The sequence below is a fragment of the Ctenopharyngodon idella genome, chromosome 15, assembly GCF_019924925.1.
Source record: "Ctenopharyngodon idella isolate HZGC_01 chromosome 15, HZGC01, whole genome shotgun sequence".
Classification (NCBI taxonomy): domain Eukaryota; kingdom Metazoa; phylum Chordata; class Actinopteri; order Cypriniformes; family Xenocyprididae; genus Ctenopharyngodon; species Ctenopharyngodon idella.
Genome location: NC_067234.1, coordinates 27,207,535 through 27,226,593, shown reverse-complemented (window position 1 = coordinate 27,226,593; position 19,059 = coordinate 27,207,535). Strand labels below are relative to the sequence as shown.

The following is a 19,059-nucleotide window of genomic DNA, read 5'->3' as shown; positions in this document are numbered from 1 at the left end:
CATTTGTGCATGATAGTAGCAGGTTAAATAGTCATAGGGAAAGTTTACAACAGAAATGGTGAGATGCTTTCATCGTTCATGAGAAATTAATGAGAACACTGTACATGTGTGTGTGTGTGTGTGTGTGTGTGTGTGTAGCCTACAATGTATGTAATGCATTTACAATGTAAAGGCTGAACACACTTCATACTCCATCTGGGTGATAAAAGCTTAACTATCAAATTCTTCTTATGATTGTTATTTAATCTAATGCAATTTCACTTATGTTTCAGATCATAAAAAAGGTTATAGAATAATTCAGTGGTTATTATACCTTAAATAGCCAACATGTAAAGTTTGCAAATACGTTAAAAGAAACTATTTTAACATTACCAACACCCCACATGCAATTTGAACTGATTCAAATTGATTCAGAAGTTTTCTAAGTAGTCTTTAGTGAGTATTCAGTGTTTCATCTTAATGTTCTTCATCAGTAATTGGCCAAAAATGTGAAATTAATTTAAATGATCTTTAAAAGCCACTTTCATTTCATTTATTTATACTTTTTTAAATGTATTATTATTATTTACTTCATGTATTACTTATTAAACTGTTTTTAAAAGGTTTACATTTTTATGCATTTTAATTTAGTAGACAAAGACATAGTGTTATAACTTGTTATTGTAGCATTATGGATGAGCGAAGGAGCCTGCTGTGTGTCTGTGCCATTGTGAGGAGATGTTCTTAACTGGAGGAGCTTCAGTCAGAGCAGTGAAAGGAGTTTTGTGGCAGGCACAGTAGCAGGTCTATGTCATTCCTTTCACGCGGTCTGTGGTTAGATAACGTTAGTCTTTTTTAAAACTGTTTTCTACAAAATGATCTAATTCGTAATGAATCACTGGATCATAGCTTGTGTTTTGTAATTGTGTTGAATATATAATGGAGTGACCTACTACTACATTTTTGTATAATTAGACATGAGGATTGACAAGGAAGGAAATGCATCCCCACAAGTTGTATTTTCTTTGTTCAGAAGCATCTGTTAACTGATGTTTGAGTTTGTAGTCAGACATTGTTTCCCTCACCCTTGTATCTGCCCCATCTGTGGTGAACTTCCTCACTATTTCTTAATTTTTACTTATTCTTTCGTGCAATTATCCCCTCTTCCGTTGACCACCATTCATGCTTTTCCTTATTGTAATGACCTCCTGTTTCAGCCTCCTGCTTTCCTCCTCCTCCAGATAAACCGACTTCCTTTCCTGCACACCTTAGGAGTTCTGATCTAATCTGTTGTTTAGTTTATCACATCCTCCAGCTTTTTAACTGGTGTTGCTGATTATTAAACGGACACTGATAATAGAGGATTTGAGTCGCAAACTGCCGTGGTCAAATCTGACTAGGTGCTTTAATTTCATATTTATTTATTTTACTTTAATACTTCAATTTTACTATTTCAACCAAAAAGGTGTTTTTTTTCTGTAATTTGTTTAAAAAACATTAAAAAATAACAGCAAAAATACATTTATTTTCGCTAACTGCTTTACATGCGTGTTGTGTTCACGTGAGAGCTGGCATTGCTGTGTGAACACGCTTTGGATAATATTTTTTTGCAAATAAAATGGTAAATCATGTTTTTTTTTGCACAAACAAAGCACTCACGTTGCTTCATAAAATTGAGTTTAAGCCACTAGAGTCACATGGAGTACTTTAATGATGTCTTTCCTACTTTTCTGGACCTTGGAGTGGTAGTTGCGTTGGATCTCTAGAGACATAAACCTCTCAGACTTCATCAAAAAGATCTTAATTTGTGTTCTGAAGATGAACGAAGTTCTTACGGGTGTGGAACGACACAAGGGTGGGTAATAAATGACAGAATTTTCATTTTTGGGTGAACTAACCCTTTAAAGATAATGCATGAGATAAAATAGCCTATATATTACGAGATGTTTATTAGACAACAGTAAATTCAGCATTTGTTTTTAGCCAGATTGTTTTCCTTCTCCACAGTCGCATATCAAAAGAAATTAGTGACTACTTTGTGTTAACACGTTCTCTTGTATGTGGTGACCGAAATTCCAGTTGTGTTTGCTGGTGTTTTGCAGCTGTCTTGTTCTGTGTCAGATTCTGGGCGTTTGAAAAATGGCTTGTGTGAAATGCACACAGTGAACAAAACTTCAATGACGCTTTGAAGAGATGCCTTCCTCTCTGAGTCATTGAAAGACTTACAACACTTGGATTTCAACATTTTAGCACATAAAGAAACAAAGTGCCTTTCTCGACACCATCTCATTAAGGGTTAAAGGCCATTTTCTATCTCAGGGCAATGTCAGAGATGATGTGCGTTTACATACAAAGGCATGTAGTAAAACAGCAAAGGTCTTTGTATTTAATTGTACAAATAAGATATATGGAGCTAAGCATGTCTTAAGCATGCTAGGAGTGCTAAAATTGTCTTTAAAGTGTAAGCTCCAATGCTCATTTATGTAAAACAGCCATGGCATAGAGTCAGTTATATAGATATATTTAAGGTCTTTGTCGTCATCCATGGCAAAGCTGTATAGCATTCCACTCATCCGGATAAATTAAACTGCCAATACTTTTATATCTCTCGTATCTCTCACTCTGCAGACTCACACTCCTTTGTTTTATACAAACAGGCGCCATCTTGCATCTCTCTTATTGGTGCAGTGATTTACAACTCCCATGGACCTTTACGTAGCTACGTCATAAAGCATAATATGTTTATACCAAACAGAAGGTTGTTCAGGGAAGTTTTATTTCATTTATTTCATTGTCTGTGATGTTGAAAAGTAAAGGAATGGTCAGATACGACCGTACCCTCTGTCTGAGCTTTTTGTGTTCAGATTCCTGGCTTACTTTCCCTTTTCAGAATGAGCATGCAGTCAAACCTTGTGCAGCAACCAATCAGAAAGAGTCATTCCAAGAGGCTGAAGCATTAGTGATGATTACTGCATGCCTTGCATTCAGTGTGTGGTACAGTATTTGTTGTTGATGAGAGGCATGGGTCTAAGCCCCCGTTTATTTGAGTGATGGATAGCAGCTGACCATCCATTAGTGTTCAATCACTGTGCTGGACTGAGAGTCATTTCCCCTTCATACTGCTCTCTGTTTCTGCTCAGACCTAGATGTTCTCTAGTGTGGCCTCGGTTTCCAGGAATAATCTATATACTTATTATGCATGAATATGCATTATTTTTCCGTTCTATCCATATCCATCCTCTAAATATTGGTCCTTATAACAGAAGAAGAAACCTGCTCCTGCGTATGAAATTCTGTGACTATCAGTGTTGTATAAATATGTGTCTGGGTAATGCAGTATTGTTGAGATTAAACTGACACAATCCAGATCTCTGCTAGCATAAAAAGCCCTGCACTCTTGTTAAACTATTGCTATATAAACTGAAGTTTGAAGGCTTGGCTTGTTTTCAGGAAAAGTCATTATTGCATTTGACAAGCTTGTTTCCCCTTTTTTTTTTTTTTGCAGTTTCAAGAGGAGATGCATTTAATAAAAGTAATGTTTTTTTTGTTATTTTCCAGTGTTTTTATTTTAGATAAAATACTTTATACCCCTAAAAGTGTAAACACCATGGCCTTACCCAAGCATTATTCTGTTTGTTTGACCATCCCGACCAGCCTAACATAGACAGCTTAACCAATGGTGTGAGTTTGGGACAACTTTATCTTTTTGGCCACTCAGTGGCAGACAGGCGTAGTGTTCTGGAAACCTGTTTGAAAACCGTCTTTTTTTTTGTTTTTTTTGTGACATTAATGGCATAGAAGTTAAACACATACATTTTTAATATTATATTTATTTGCTTTCATTTAAAAGCAATCAGCCGTTTTTAAAGAATGCTAAACATGTCCAGCATGGCATATGCTACAGCGTACATTTCAAGAGTCACTTGCTGCTACTTACTGTCAAGAGCAGGTTATCTGAATGCAAGTGAGCAGACTTTCTAAACTCTGCCATAGCTTTCTTATCTCAAAATTTTTGTAAATGTGTGCTGCATTTCAAAAGTCAGCTTGCAAAAGTCTTGACCATTTAGTTTCATTTCCCAGAAAGAGCAATCCACAGGAACTGAGTATAAGTAAGTGAGAGAGAGAACAGATCAAGATAATTGTGACTTTAAACTCTTTCCTAATGATGGTAGATAGTATTGAACTCTGTAAGTGAACAGTGAGATTAAAGACTCCGCAATTCATTTGCAGCTGGATTTATTAATGTTTGATTCCTTGGAGCTAGGTAATTTCCAAATAAGTGTATTTAATTGTTCCATGCCTCCATTAGATATTGCACAATTTATAATATTTCAAGCATTGCAAAAGATGTTTTTTTTTTTATTGTAAATTAGGGCTAAGTATAAAAATGGTATCAAAACTGTAGTGTTCACTTTAAAACTTTAAAGCAAATGTTAATGACATGGTGGTCAAGGGAATCAGATAATGTTGGAAAGTGTCAGTGCCATATGTGTTGTCGGATATCATCATAAGAGCTGTGCTGGAGGGTTTTCCAGAATTAAATATTATCATTAGCAGTTATTCAGGATGTCAAATGAATGTCTGCATGGGAAGAAGAAGAATTCTTGTGCCACAGATTTACTTCTACAGTACTTTTAAACACACAGACGTCTGTTTTGAAAGAATTGTCAGCTGTCTGGTTGAAATGTATTCTTTTATTATATTTAGTTCCTATAAGTTAACATGAACTAACAATGAAAAATACTTGTAAATTATTTATTGATCTTAGTTTATGTTAATTTCATCATTCATTAATACATAAAAAATTATAGTAGTATCTGTTAATTAATGTTTATTTAATAAACATGAACTAACAATGTACAGTTATATCGTTGTTAACTAACGTTAACAAAGATTAATAAACATGTATTGCACATTATTTGTTAATTTTAGTTAATACCAGGGATGTGCAGTATATCGGCCACTATATCGGTATCGGCTGATATATGTTCATTTTTAATGTTATCATTATCGGCCCGATAAGAAAATTTGGCCGATATATTAAAGCTGATAAATAATGGATTATTTCCTTCAGCCAAGACACTTTAGATGTGCACTGATCGCAATGTTGGTTCTGAATTGCTTGAAATATGATTGGAAAATGTGCAAAATGTACAGTGCAAGTCTGTCATATAGGCTAAATAAAATTATAATGAGAACATTATAATTGTGTGCTTGGCTTTTAATGGTGAGACTTTTGTTTTTGTAATCAGACTCTCAAAAATTACATAAAAATTTGCATTTAGATTTATCGGCCAATATATCAGTTATCGGCTTTCAAATATAAAGATTTATCAGTTATCGGTATTGGCCAAAATTTTCATATCAGTGCATCCCTAGTTAATACATTAACTAATGTTAATTGATGGAACCTTATTGTAAAGTGTTACCGATAAAATAAACTTTATTCAAGATATATTATCTAAAACAAGCCTTAATATCTATGCAGTTTTATCTTGTAAATTTGATCTTTTTAAGGATGTTTAGATATCTAAAACAAGAAAAAAGAGATTTGTTTGTAGTGTAGCTAAAGCTGTTTAATATCACCCGCAATGACCAGATCTGTGAACACATTCCCATACAGCTTTCACTGTTCTGTATGTGGGTCCCAGCAAACAGCTGCTCACACCTGGCATTCAAACAATCACAGAACATGCTCAAGTTCAGGTTTCAGACAGCGAGTCCACCCCACCCCCACAACACCACCTCTCCTGCTGCGTTACAGCCATATGATTCACCATGATTGCTCAAACACAGAGTCTGTATTACTCTCAGATTGGTTTCCTTTTATGACCAGCACATACTCATGGCAAACTTAGCTGAGCTGCATTTCCCAAAATCATTGTAGGCCTAAGTAGATCGTAGAACCATTGCCACCAGTAGTCTCTATAAACTTAGCTCACGAATGCTTTTGAGAAACAGTGAACTTTTGGGAATGTGGTTGTTAATTACTATAAATGGTCAAGCTCATTTTACACTGTCAGGCAGTGCATAAAGCCATATTTATATTGTCTGGTGGATCACATAACTTCAGAGGTTAGAGAGTGAGAGTGTCAATCGCTGTCTGCTTAGATGATACTCTAATATAAATATCACTCATTAGTGGACTATTATATCTCAAATCTTCAGAGCAGCATTGTAATGTCTCACTGTAATTGTCACCTTTAGTGCTTTTTTAGTAGCTCCACTTTATGAACTTATGAACAAGTAGCCTGTAAAGTAACCATAAAACAAAGAAACCTAAAACTGTTGCGTTAGATATAGAAATATATAGCATTAATTTCTGGCTAGTGGTAACTTTGTGGCAGGCAGCACTGAAATATTTCCTGATGGAACAGGCTACATGTGGGCTGGAAATGGAGCCCTGCTGGGCAGTTTGTCTAAAGGTAAACCTCTATATGTTTGCATTTGAGGCCTGTAGAACAAGCTACAGTTTTAACCCTGGATTTTGACATGAAGGTGCTGCATTTTGAGACATAGTTCATTGCCAACAAATCTGTGAAATTTTGCAGTTTTTTGCAAGGTTCATTTAACAGTAGAATTCCGTGAAAACGAATGTACATTAGCATTTGAAAGTTTGTGGTTGTAAGATTTATTTATTTATTTTTTAACTTTTTGAATTCTTAGATTTTTAATTGCATTTATTTGATCAAAATGCATAAAAATTTAAAAAACTGTAATGTTGTGAATTATTAGTGCAGTTTAACATAACTGTTTTCTATTTTAATAAATATTAAAATGTAATTTATTTCTGTGATGCAAAGCTGAATTTTCAGCATCGTTTCTCCAGTCTTCATTGTCACATGATCCTTCAGAAATCATTCTAATATGCTGATTTGATGCTCAAGAAATAATAAATAATAATAATTTACTATTATTATGAATGATGAAAACAAATGAAAGTGGTATTGTATACAGTACAATTTATATAAATGCATTCTTTTATGCTTTTCTTTGATAAATGTTGTATCCCTGTTCATCATTTGAACTTCTGTGAAACATTTTTAGTGCATGATGAATGAATAATGAATGTATAGACAATAAATTGTCTCAGTCTTTGTTCAACACACTCTAACTTTGCATTATTGATAACATGACTGAAGACAAATGGAAGACAGGTTCCTTCCATTTCCGAACCTGAACACACTGTCTACTTAAAAACAAACACTTTGAGAATGAATTTTGAGAACATTTTAAAAGTCATTTTAAAAAATGTAAGGGTTTAAGAGGCAACAGTTCCGTCTGCAAGTCTTTCTTAAAGGGATAGTTCAAGCAAATATTAAAATAACAATTGAACTTGTATAATTTACTTTCATCTGTGGAAAATGAGAAGTTTATCAAAATGTCCAAGCTGCTCTCTGGATGGTGATCACGGCTCCAAAAATACAAAAAGCATCATACATCTTCTGAAGCTATAAAATAGATTTGTGTGAGTAGTAGTTATTCACTAAAAATAATCCTGCTTGACTGCAGTGGTTACCATTCACTTTTATTGTATGGAAAAGAGCAGATTGGACAATCCCCAGAAGACAGAAATTCATACGAGTTTTGAAAGACATGGGTGAACAAATGATGAAAAAACTATTCCTAAGATAATAACATCACTTCCTGTCCAGATTCAGTCCAAAAATGATGCCTAGTTTAATTTGTTCTCCAGAACATTTGCTTTACTTTGGGGACATGAGATGCATAATGGTTAGAGGAAACAGTATTGTGGTCTGAAGACAGAACTCTTTAATTTACAAAAGTCGGCTGGGCCCACAGGCCTGCCCGCTGGGAACGCAGTAGGCCTGAATGCGGCTCTTGTTCTGGAGGTCTGGAGGCTGCGTCGAGGCCTCAGAGGAACTGCACTCTGCTCAGCTCTGGCCATGTGCCACAGTCTAACTGCTTCTAACATTCTGCATCTCCTGTCTACTTTAACTCAATTAGAACAAATCATGTTGGACTACAACTTTCTGCTTAAGTACATTTAAGTGCAGCATTATATATATATACATAGTATAAAAAGTATCTGAATGCTTATGTGATATGGGAAAAATGACTTTACAGCTGTTCTGTTTGGTAGACTTGACACAATGAATAGGTCACAGTTCATGTATCTGCAGTGGTTCGTCATTTTAAATGAATCTAAGTTGTATTAATGGATCCCTTTACATCAATAATATTTGCAGATGTGGGATGAAATCAAATATTTCATGCCACTTAGATCGGTGGTTTGACACTTTGGGTGGTGTAGTAGGCTGCAGGGCATGATACGTCATTGTAGTTGTACGTCAGCCTTGAGTTTGTTTGGAGTTCATTCAGAATATTTTGTTGGCAAGTAATATTTTAAAATGTATACTTTAGAAATCTAAATATTTTCAGGGCACGGCCGAATGACTTTAAACAGAAACGCAGTGCAGTTTTGGAGAACATCAGTTTGTCAGCATACAAATCCTGAGCCCAAACTATTTTTATGTTTGTAAATCACGTTCTGTTGAATTTGCTGTCTCATGCAACTGAGAATCACTGCGAGCTTAGAGCCAGATTTTAACAGCATTGGTTTAATGCTCAATATGAAGGCTGCATGGCAGCAGTTAAGTAAACTGGCATTGTGATTGGCCTCATTTTTGTGGTCTTCTGAAACTATTTGGCAATTATGTGTTCTTAAAATAGAGCACTGGATCATCTTGTGCAGGAGTTTGGGATGGAAATTATGACTTGTGGATGGCCAGAGGGTGATTGTCCTCTGAATGGAGGTAGTGTCTTTCAGTAGCCCTTAAAATGTGAAACACACACAACTGTATATTTAATTACTAATAATCACATGGCAATGAATCTGGAATTAAGCTCTCTTTCAACATCTAGGGAGCTGTCTTAAGGAAACTAATAAGTGAATAAACTGCACCACACAACTAGCGCTCCGTGTGAGAGACTATACTAGCAATGGATTTAAAATTAACTTAAGAATGTTGCTAAGCTAACAGTAAGATTCTCTAACAAGCATATTATACCAAACCTTTTTAAGCCAGACCCTACATAGGACAAGCTGTTTGAAAGATGAATGGATGGATAGATGGATAGATGAGCCTTTTTATCAGTACATTTCAGATTTAAAAAAGTTTATAAACCACAGTTATAACACTTTGTCAGCATCCATTCACTGAGCTTGTTGCAGTGTGTTTTGGGATTGGCTTCTCATCTACACAAAGGATGTGCAACATTCTAAAATGTGATCTCTGAGGAGGTGTTATAATTAAAAAAACTAGGTGGAATAGCCTTTGTGTCTGAAATGCATCTATGGTGCCTTAAAATTCCTTTCTAAACAATGCTATTCTTTTATGTTGTTTATTTTCTTGTTATGCTTTTTTATTTTCTTTGAATCAAAATTTTTGGGCCGTATTTTTAGTCACGATTTGATATCTAGCTGCCAATTCAATATATATCACAATTTGTTTTATTATTATTTTTTTTTTAATTTAGCATTTTCTATGGTTACACTTTATTTTAAGATGACATAGTTACATATTACTTACTCAAATATGTACTGAGTAATATTAATTAAAGGTGCAATATGTAAGAATTTTGCAGTAAAATATCCAAAAACCACTAGGCCAGTGTTATATATTTTGTTCACTTGAGTACTTACAATATCCCAAATGTTTGCAACTATTTGTAAATCGTGAGAAAATTGCAATTTTAACCAAGGCTCCGGGACGTGTGAGGAGTCGCCTGTCAATTGCGTCATACCCGTGTTACCTCTCGGTCTGCCTCGGTTTCCGGTTTTATTTTGTAGAAACCATGGAAACACCAAAGACGCTTTAATATTTACGTGTTTTAATAGGCAAGGGAACAACTGTTTTGATGTATTTATAGACAGAAAAACTAATTATTGTTATATAGCTCAACACGTCTTATTGTTTAAATCTAATTTTCTTGATTTTTTGTGAGTACCATGCTTTACCATGCCTCAGAGAAAAACACTATTTTGTGAAGTAGCTAACATAGCATAATCAGATGCAGCTTAATTTTTAGTAACAGTAATATAGCATTTTCTCCATCATACAATGTTTTAAAATTAATTGCATGCTATTTATCAACACAAGCCATCCAGCATTTAACATGATATTCTAAAATTGATCTATCTTACTGCGGTGTGTCTCAAACAAGTGTCTCACAGCAGCCGCCAAGCAAACGCACAGAGTAACGTTATAACATAATTTTCAACACACTCAAATGTATCTAATATAATAAACAGAGCTGCGTTACCTCATACTCGTGACCGGAAAAGCGGAAACGGCGCCGGCGACTGTGGCATAATAAAAGTCCCGCTGCTCGTGAGGCGTGTGTTGCGCAATCGCTCCAGCGGCCTCGTTCAGCTCCCACAACACTCGGTCCTGCTCTGCTTCATACAGTAATGTTAATAATCGCATCCATGAACATGATTTCTTTCCGAGTCCTATCCCAATTCTTTCCCACCAGCCGTTGAGGTGAAGACCACACGTCCCAAGATTCCGCGCTCAAACTTGGCGTCATCAAGCTACGCCTTTGTTTTGAATAGGCCTCTAGCGGCCTCTAGCAGACAGAAAATATTACATATTGCACCTTTAACTACATGTACTTACAATACTATAGACTAATGTTAGGGTTAGGGTTTGGTTTAGGGTTAGTTACTTGTAATTATGCATAATTTACTGCTATTACTATAGTAAGTACATGTAGTACATGTTTCTTAATCTAATAACCAACGCACACCATTGGTTGAGCCTCATGTTGACCGCTGTCAGATCGCTCAAAGATCTGAATTTTTTAAAATGTGTATTATCAGCTAAAAATAAAAATAAAATTAAAAAATCAACTTTTATCAGTATGCTAGCATACTGTAAATATGCTATTGGATATAGACTGAAAGCCACAAAGGTCCCGATAGTCAACACAGATGTGACTCTGGGTAATCATATCAGCATAAAGCAGGAAAACAGCAAGATGTCTCATGATAACAGCAAACCACTGCATAATCAGGCAACATGCCGTTAGTCACATAATGCTTGACATTTGGTATTTGAAACCCACATTTAAGTCATGATTATAATATTCACTGAAATAATACATGCCATGCCATGTCTGTGCCATTGTGTTCAAAGCAGTTTATTAATCTAAGAACCAAGGCACACCGTGGGTTGAGCCTTATGTTGACCGCAGATCGCTCAAACAAACAGAGCAGTGGTTTAGAGTCACAGTGTTTACACTCTTGTGGGAAATCAGACGATGAATGGCTTACTTATAGTTGTGTTTCACCCTAAACTAGGGTAGGAGAAAGTGTTTAAACATTTAAAAAATGACGCACTTTAGCTTTAATGGCCAGATCAGCTCTGTCAACTTTTAGGAGTATGCTGGCTGTAGATATGCTAATGGGTCCCGATAGCCAACACAGATATGACTCTGGGCGATCATATCAGTATAAGGCAGGAAAACAGCAAGATTTCTCATCATAACAGCAAACCACAGCAAATCAAGCAATGCTTTTGACTTATAATTTGCCTGCTTTCAGAGACAGACAGGGGCCTGTTTTCTAAAATTAGATCACATGGCCGAACTCTTTGTGAGCTTTTCATGTCAGCATTATGAAGGTGTTTGAGCCTGAAATCCTCCTCAGCTGCCTGTTTTTGAATCATTGCCATCTCCACATCTCATATTTATCTGATAGACTTCTGTGTAATCAAATAAAAAAATTCAAAAGAATTTCTGTCTTAAGATGATGTCAGAGTTATGATTTTTTTTGCATTTTACTGGATTAAAAGGGGCAGGAAAAAAGGGGTGGGGTTATAATCTAATATAATATATAAAATTCCTTTTACAAAATGTAAAAAATGCTAATTCTATAAAAAACAATAAAACTAAATGCAATACATATTGAATCGGCAGCTAGATATCAAATCGCGACTAAAAATACGGCCCAAAAAAGTGGATTCAAAGAAAAAAAATTGCATTAGCATATCTACAGCCAAGATACTCCTAAAAGTTGATTGAAATTTTTTATTTATTTTTTTTTGCTTATAAACACATATAAAATTGAAAGTTTTTTATCTTCTAAGAAAATGGACCAAACATACAAAAATATTAATGACATCTTGTACTACACAGATTTTTGACAAATGAAATGCTCTCTAGAATGAGAATGTCCCTCCCCCAATATCTGCCATTAACTAACATTAGCACGTAGCAAATTATGTTAACCAAAGCCTATTATCTTTTTTTTAAGGGATGAGCCCTTTGATATATCCCGAAACATTCTGTTTCATAGTAAATACATCAACACAGGATAAAAAACGGCATTCATCAAGTCATTTCATGGGCTCTTTAGGCATAGTAGAGTAATTTATGAGGCTCCCAACCTTGTAACCTCTGTCATACAGACCCCTTCGTGTTCTCAGCTCAGGATTCATGACCTGAGAAATAGTTTTGTCATTGTGGATCCTGCACATATCCTGATCTGGTGCATGCGTGCCTAATTTCTGTAGAATGGTGCCTCCTTTCCCACTTGCAAGTGAAACGGACACTTGTGGGGTTAGTGGCTGATGACAGAGCGTGAATTGTGGAGCGTCTGGCTTGCGGGACAGAGGGTCCTCCATAATAGTCATCTTATCCTAGCCATCATATGGCCAGAGATGCCAGACATTCCTCAGAGACTTCCCTCACTGTTTCCCTGCTCCCCCAAATAGAGTCTTGTGTCCCTGGTTCTTCGTTCTGGACCTTTGCCATAAGTATAAGTTTTCCCCAGCAATACATACCACCACAAATCCCTCTAGATGGTTCTTGACACAACATATCAAATCCTTATCCACTGGCACCTTCTCACCTTTTTGCAAACCAAAAACCATTAACAGCTGGCTTAGATGGTCCTGCAACTTAGTTCAATTCACTGTTATCACTGTGAGTTTTAAATACACTACCGTTAAAATGTTTTTATTCAGCAAGGATGCATTAAATTGATCAAAAGTGACAGTAAAGACATTTATAATGTTACAGAAGACTTCTATTTCAAATGAAAGCTGTTCTTTTGAACTTTCTATTCATCAAAGAATCCTGAAAAAATTTATTATGGTTTCCACAAAAATATTAAGCAGCGTAGCTGTTTTCAACATCGATAATAATAAGAAATGTTTCTTGAGCAACAAATCAACATATTAGAATGATTTCTGAAGGATCATGTGACACTGAAGACTGGAGTAATGATCACAGGAATAAATTACATGTTTAAATATATTAAAATAGAAAAGAGTTATAATTGTAATAATATTTCACAATATTATGTTTTTACTGTATTTTTGATCAAATTAATGGTGAGCATAAGATGAAATTATGCTAGCATGTGAGCTGTGATCATTTTCTGTTCAACAAAATGCAGTTTCTTTTATTCTCTAAAGTGCTAGATTATTTCGGCAGCCATCTTTCTGGGTGGGCAAATGCCACTCTGGCCATTGTGTGGTCTCACCCCCTGCTCACATTACCCCATTTGTTAGATCAAAGCAGGTGAAATGTCTCACAGCCTTTTCGTGGCAGTAAATTCGGCTGTACTGGAGTAAATAGCTTATAGGCAATCATTTTAATTGTTACTTTAGCTTTAAAAAAAGATTTTCTTGTCATCACAATTTTAAATACGCTGCAAACATACTGTGTGTCAACACAATGTGCACTTTTTAATATAAAAACATCTTGATCTTTAGTTCAAACACTACATTCAAGTCTGTTTTTGATTGTGGACTTCCTTCCATTTTCCTGTAGCCCCCTGGGATCTTTTACAGACTTGCAAGGGATCCATTTGCATCCATGAAGTGAAGCAGGTTGTAAACAGCTACTGGCTTAGGCTTTGAACCCCTTCAGCTATTAGCTAGTGAACAGGGATAGATGTTCCTCAGGGAGCTGATGTTGACAAGGAAAAGCAGATTCTTCTCATCCTTCATTTATGCAGCTTAATAATTTATGGTGTTTCCTGAAACACCAATCTCTGCTGATCACAAACATCTAAGAAGCCTTTTACGGCCTGTATGACCGTCTCCTCCTCAGACAGATACAACAGCTCACGGTCTTGAGCCAACAGGAATCTGCGGTTTGAATCAATGAATCGCTTGGGCTTTACCTTGGCATGAAGACTCTAATGTAAATCTGGAAAAACTTGAAATCACTGACTGATTCAGATAATGATGTTATGATCTTCTCCATTTTTAGATCTTGTAAAATGACAAACAATGTGACGTTATGATTTTCTAATGAGGATGGCTTGGCAAGAGCTCATAGTTATTCTTATAATATTGCATTGCTGCATTACAGCAGGCCACCAATACTTGACTCTCCAGTCTCCAGTAGTAAACTGAGGTTTCTGTGTTTAAACAAATGTGGGTATAATAGATCACACAGGGACATACAAAAATGTTTCTGAAAGCTTTTGGCCATTTCTTCAACTATGGGCAGTTTTGGCCCTGTAGACTTTTAGAAAATAAACTCTCTTAAAACACTTTTCACACTCTCACTAGTTTATTTAAAGTGTCCATTAGCAGGATGTCGATTTTTCTAAAAGTAATGAAAATTCCCACCACAGTGTCATTTCCACCACATTTCAAATTATGTCAGCATTATGTGGTGGAAATGATGGCGAGGGAAACAACTTTTTTGGAATAAAATGTATGAAATTGTAGCTCCAATGCATACATCCAATCAGACTTTTTGCAATGAGAAAATTACAGCTGGAAATGACACATACAAATATTGTTCACAAGTGATATTTACTTTTTTTCCTTCACATCACATCCCATATTTCATTTCAAGCTCTTTGCTGACATTGTTGTCTCCTTGGTAACTTTTGAACGAACCTTTTGAAAAAGAAAAAAAAATTGATGAACTATTCACATATTAAATACTGGGTGAATGTCAAGTACAACATGTTACAGGGTCAACATCTTTGTTTATCCTGGAACAACATTCCAATCAGCCAATCAGATTTGAGGGACAAGTTTACAGTTTTTGTCAAGTTTAGGCGTACAACCAGGGTTAGGTGCTTCGATATTAGTGTTATTCACCTATCATTTCCCTCTGATTTTAGGGATAGGTTATGGGTAGGTTTAGGTTTTAACAACGTCTTAAAGGGTTAGTTCACCCAAAAATGAAAATAATGTCATTTATTACTCACTCAATATTACTATAATATTATTATAATATTACTCAATATTAATATTATAAAGCGACGAGAATATTTTTGGTGCGCCAAAAAAACTTATTTAGTGATGGCTGATTTCAAAACACTGCTTCATTAAGCTTCGGAGCGTTATGAATCAGCTTGCGGAATCATGATTCGGATCACGTGACAAACCGCCAAACTGCTGAAATCAGGTGACTTTGGCGCTCCGAATCATGATTCGACACAAAAGATTCATAACGCTCCGAAGCTTCCTGAAGCAGTGTTTTGAAATCGGCCATCACTATATAAGTCGTTATTTTGTTTTTTTGGCACACCAAAAATATTCTCGTCGCTTTATAATATTAAAATTGAACCACTGTACTCACATGAACTGATTTAAATATGTTTTTAGTACATTAATGGATCTTGAGAGAGGAAATGTCATTGTTGGCTATGCAGGCCTCACTGAGCCATCGGATTTTAACAAAAATATCTTAATTTGTGTTCCGAAGATGAACGAAGGTCTTACGGTTTTGGAACGACATGAGGGTGAGTAATAAATGAAAGAATTTTCATTTTTGGGTGAACTAACCCTTTAAGATAGAAGGTCTGGCTTCTACAAGGGTTCAACAGTAAAATCTATACAGAAAAGCATTTGAAAAGTAAGTATTGACGGCATGATAAAAGCTTGGTTTTAATAAAAGAGTTTTGTTAAAAATCAAACCTTGGGACATAAAAGTGCTTGAAGGAAGAAACACCCATATGTAGAAGACTACATTTGTGGTCTGTCTTTGTTCCAAAGTGCCTCAGTAGGATTCACTGTTTTAAGTAGGCTGATTCAGGTTTGTTTTATAACTCAGAGGAACGGTTCTGTAAGTTTTCTCCCGGACAGACCAGTCCTCTCTGCAATCTTCTGTTTAGATAATTCTGGCCCTACAAGAATATGAGACTTCCACTTTTTCTGTCATCACAACATTCCATTTCTGGAGATTAAAAGATGTTTAACTTAACAAAAGTTTCTGTTTTTATCTATTTTATTTTCTATCCTGCATACCTATGTCACAAGGTAAATGCCGCTGCTTAGGCACACTGGGAGGCTTGTGAAGCAGAACCCAACATCATGCCAGTTTCTAGTACACCAAAAAAGGAAGGGGCCACTCTCTAGTGCTCCATCACGTCGGGATACCGGCTATCTTTAGAGCTTAGATCTACTCAACCAATGAGAGATCTCCATCGCATGTCCCATTCTTCTCAGAGCAAGTCATCACAATCATTGCAGCATAAATAATGTCCTGCTGCTTGTTCCCATACCCCAGAAATCTGCAGCTATTTTTGCTTTCCCCAAGCATGCATTGAGCATGATTTGTCCGAGACGTGGGAAAAAGGGGTGGAAGGGAAGTGGAGGTCCATGGGAGGATGCTTGGGGAAAAGTCCACAGAGATCATCGCTAATAAACTCCAGAGATGAAGTCAAGTTTTTGTATGTGTGTTTATAAGCTCAGACAGATTCTTTTTGTAAACCAATAAGGACTAGCATTTGTAAGTGCACCATTTATCCTTTTCCATTTATCCTTTAGGTTGTCATGAGGGGCGACAGGCTGACGTGCCATGTTGTGGGTCGCTGGTGTGTGTGACACTCTGGGAGTGTGAGACGGAGTTTAACAGCTGCTTTTGTGTGTATTATCTCTCCACTTGAGAATAAAACACTTGGTAGAGTACGTATTTCCAAGGTCACATCAGCTCCAGCTTAGTCACTGTAAGATTTTGGGCATATAAATAGTGATTATGTTCTCATTACTTTAACCTCACCATAAAACTGCTTTAAAGATCTTGAGATAACATGAAAAGCTTGTATCGCATTTGGCTCAGACTGCTCTTCTTAAGGCTTTCCAACACTCTGTCCATGTCAAGTACAGGAACTTCAATCTAAACCCATTAAAGCCTTTTAAAAAGAAACTCTGAACATCAGGTCAAGGCAATAATTAGCTGGGAAGCATAGAAGTGCCTGTCGTTTGTGCTTTAATAGGGAGTCCGACTCTTCTTCATAGAACACCTGTCTTTTTACTCTGATATTTGACTGACAGGTCTATATATACGGCAACAACCTGGCATTCATGCTCATAATAAAAGGTTGCTTTTTTAAGGCTTTCCCAAAGAAATCTCGTTAGCCCGAATGATGGAACCATATGAATTTACATTAACGATGGCTGCATCCCATTCAGAATAGTACACAGAATTTGTGCCTCTCAAATAGGGCTACAAGATGTGTCGTTTTAGCATCGACATTGCGATGCGCGCATCCGCGATACGCAGGAAGTGTGATGTCTAGTATAAGGATAGTTAATCAATACAGACCAGGCACCACGGTTTGAAACGCGTGAGATTCTCAGATTAATTGCAAACTTTAACCATGTCCATTATCATAGAGCGAATTTTCATCATTTGCATGTGTTTTAGGCCGTGTCAGTTGTGCGTTTTCTGTTTTCTGTGCGCACACACGAGTCGCGCAGACAGCACGTGAACACTGAATTCTTTTCACTTCCGCATCTGTTTTTTTTTTTTTTTTTCTGCGTCTGTTTGTGCTTGGGACACGTACATGCAAAATTATGTCATGATGTCCATCTCGAGTATCCTTGTAAACACAGTTGCTTATGGCTTAGGTAACGCAAACAAAGAAAATGGATGTGTATCATATTGGGTCCACTTCGATCTTAAAGTGACAGCAGGCTAATATTCTTGCTTCTTTCTGTCATGAATGTTATCAAACAACAATTATAAAACAATTAGAAAAAACACTTTTTGAATTTTGTTTGTCTATTTTCTTAAAAATTGTGATAAATGATCAATTTGTTAAAGTTTATGACCTCAATTGATAAGACATGTTTTTTGATCATTAAACATCAATTAATAATTTAAACGCAAAACAGAATTTGGCCCTACTTAAAAATGTGAAATGTTTATTAAATCATCAACTAAAATACTGATTTTTTTTTATTGTGGTTGCTAATATGTTGCTATAATTGCATCAGCCTACTTTGAAGTGCTGTATTTTTAGTAATGAATGTCTGTGTCTTTGGTCCATTGCGTGCAACCTCACTGGCATGATAGGGGACTTTTCATAGTGTCAAACACACCTGATATAGTGCTGTTATACTTAGATGTGATAAAGTAGGACATGTTAATTAACCCTTGTATTTACCTCATGAAGTGATGTACAAGGAAATATTCATATATATATATATATATATATATATATATGCAGGCTTGCTGTCGGCAGGTAGTCATTCTCCTGTCTGTTGTCCCATAACACAAGCCATCTCCCTTGGCAGCAGATTCTCAACTAGCACAAGATAATCTGCAGGGCCAAATAAACAACCCTAGTAAAACAACTTGTGCAGCATTAGATATTAAACAAACATCTGTGTGATTTGTCAAGAAAAAGAAATTCATCAGAGGATGTGGTAGCTTATACTGCAGAGCTGCTGTAGGCCATTGCCGTTTGTTTATGTTGTAACTCTGTGGAACGTCCTATAAATAAAGTATGCGATGATTGATATAGTGTCTCCAGCACTTCACTTCACTATGCAGCTGTGGAAGTTTTTGTATGCTCATGAATAAAAGGAGCACAACATTCATCTGAAATCCACAGTTTAAAGACAATTAAAAAAACAGGTGCTTTATCCAGTAACAATGACCATTTATAGGCTCCAATATGGCTGTACTGAAGCAGAGGGTTGCATTGATCATTCTAGGATCATGAAATGTGGAGAATGGAGTCAGAACCCCATCCTGGGGGATTTTCTGTGTTAAGAATTGGATTTTTGAGAGTAAATTACCCTGTTTTTCCCCCCATTTCTAGGCCCAGTTGTGCTTGGCTGGCCTCAAAGG

The 19,059-nt window shown here is 36.1% G+C and overlaps 1 protein-coding gene across 2 annotated transcripts in view; it reads left to right on the top strand.

The window, feature by feature from the left end:
- Positions 1-19,059, top strand: part of mcamb (melanoma cell adhesion molecule b) — a 39,018-nt gene that overhangs the window by 202 nt on the left and 19,757 nt on the right. The gene's annotated exons all lie outside the window — the stretch shown is intronic.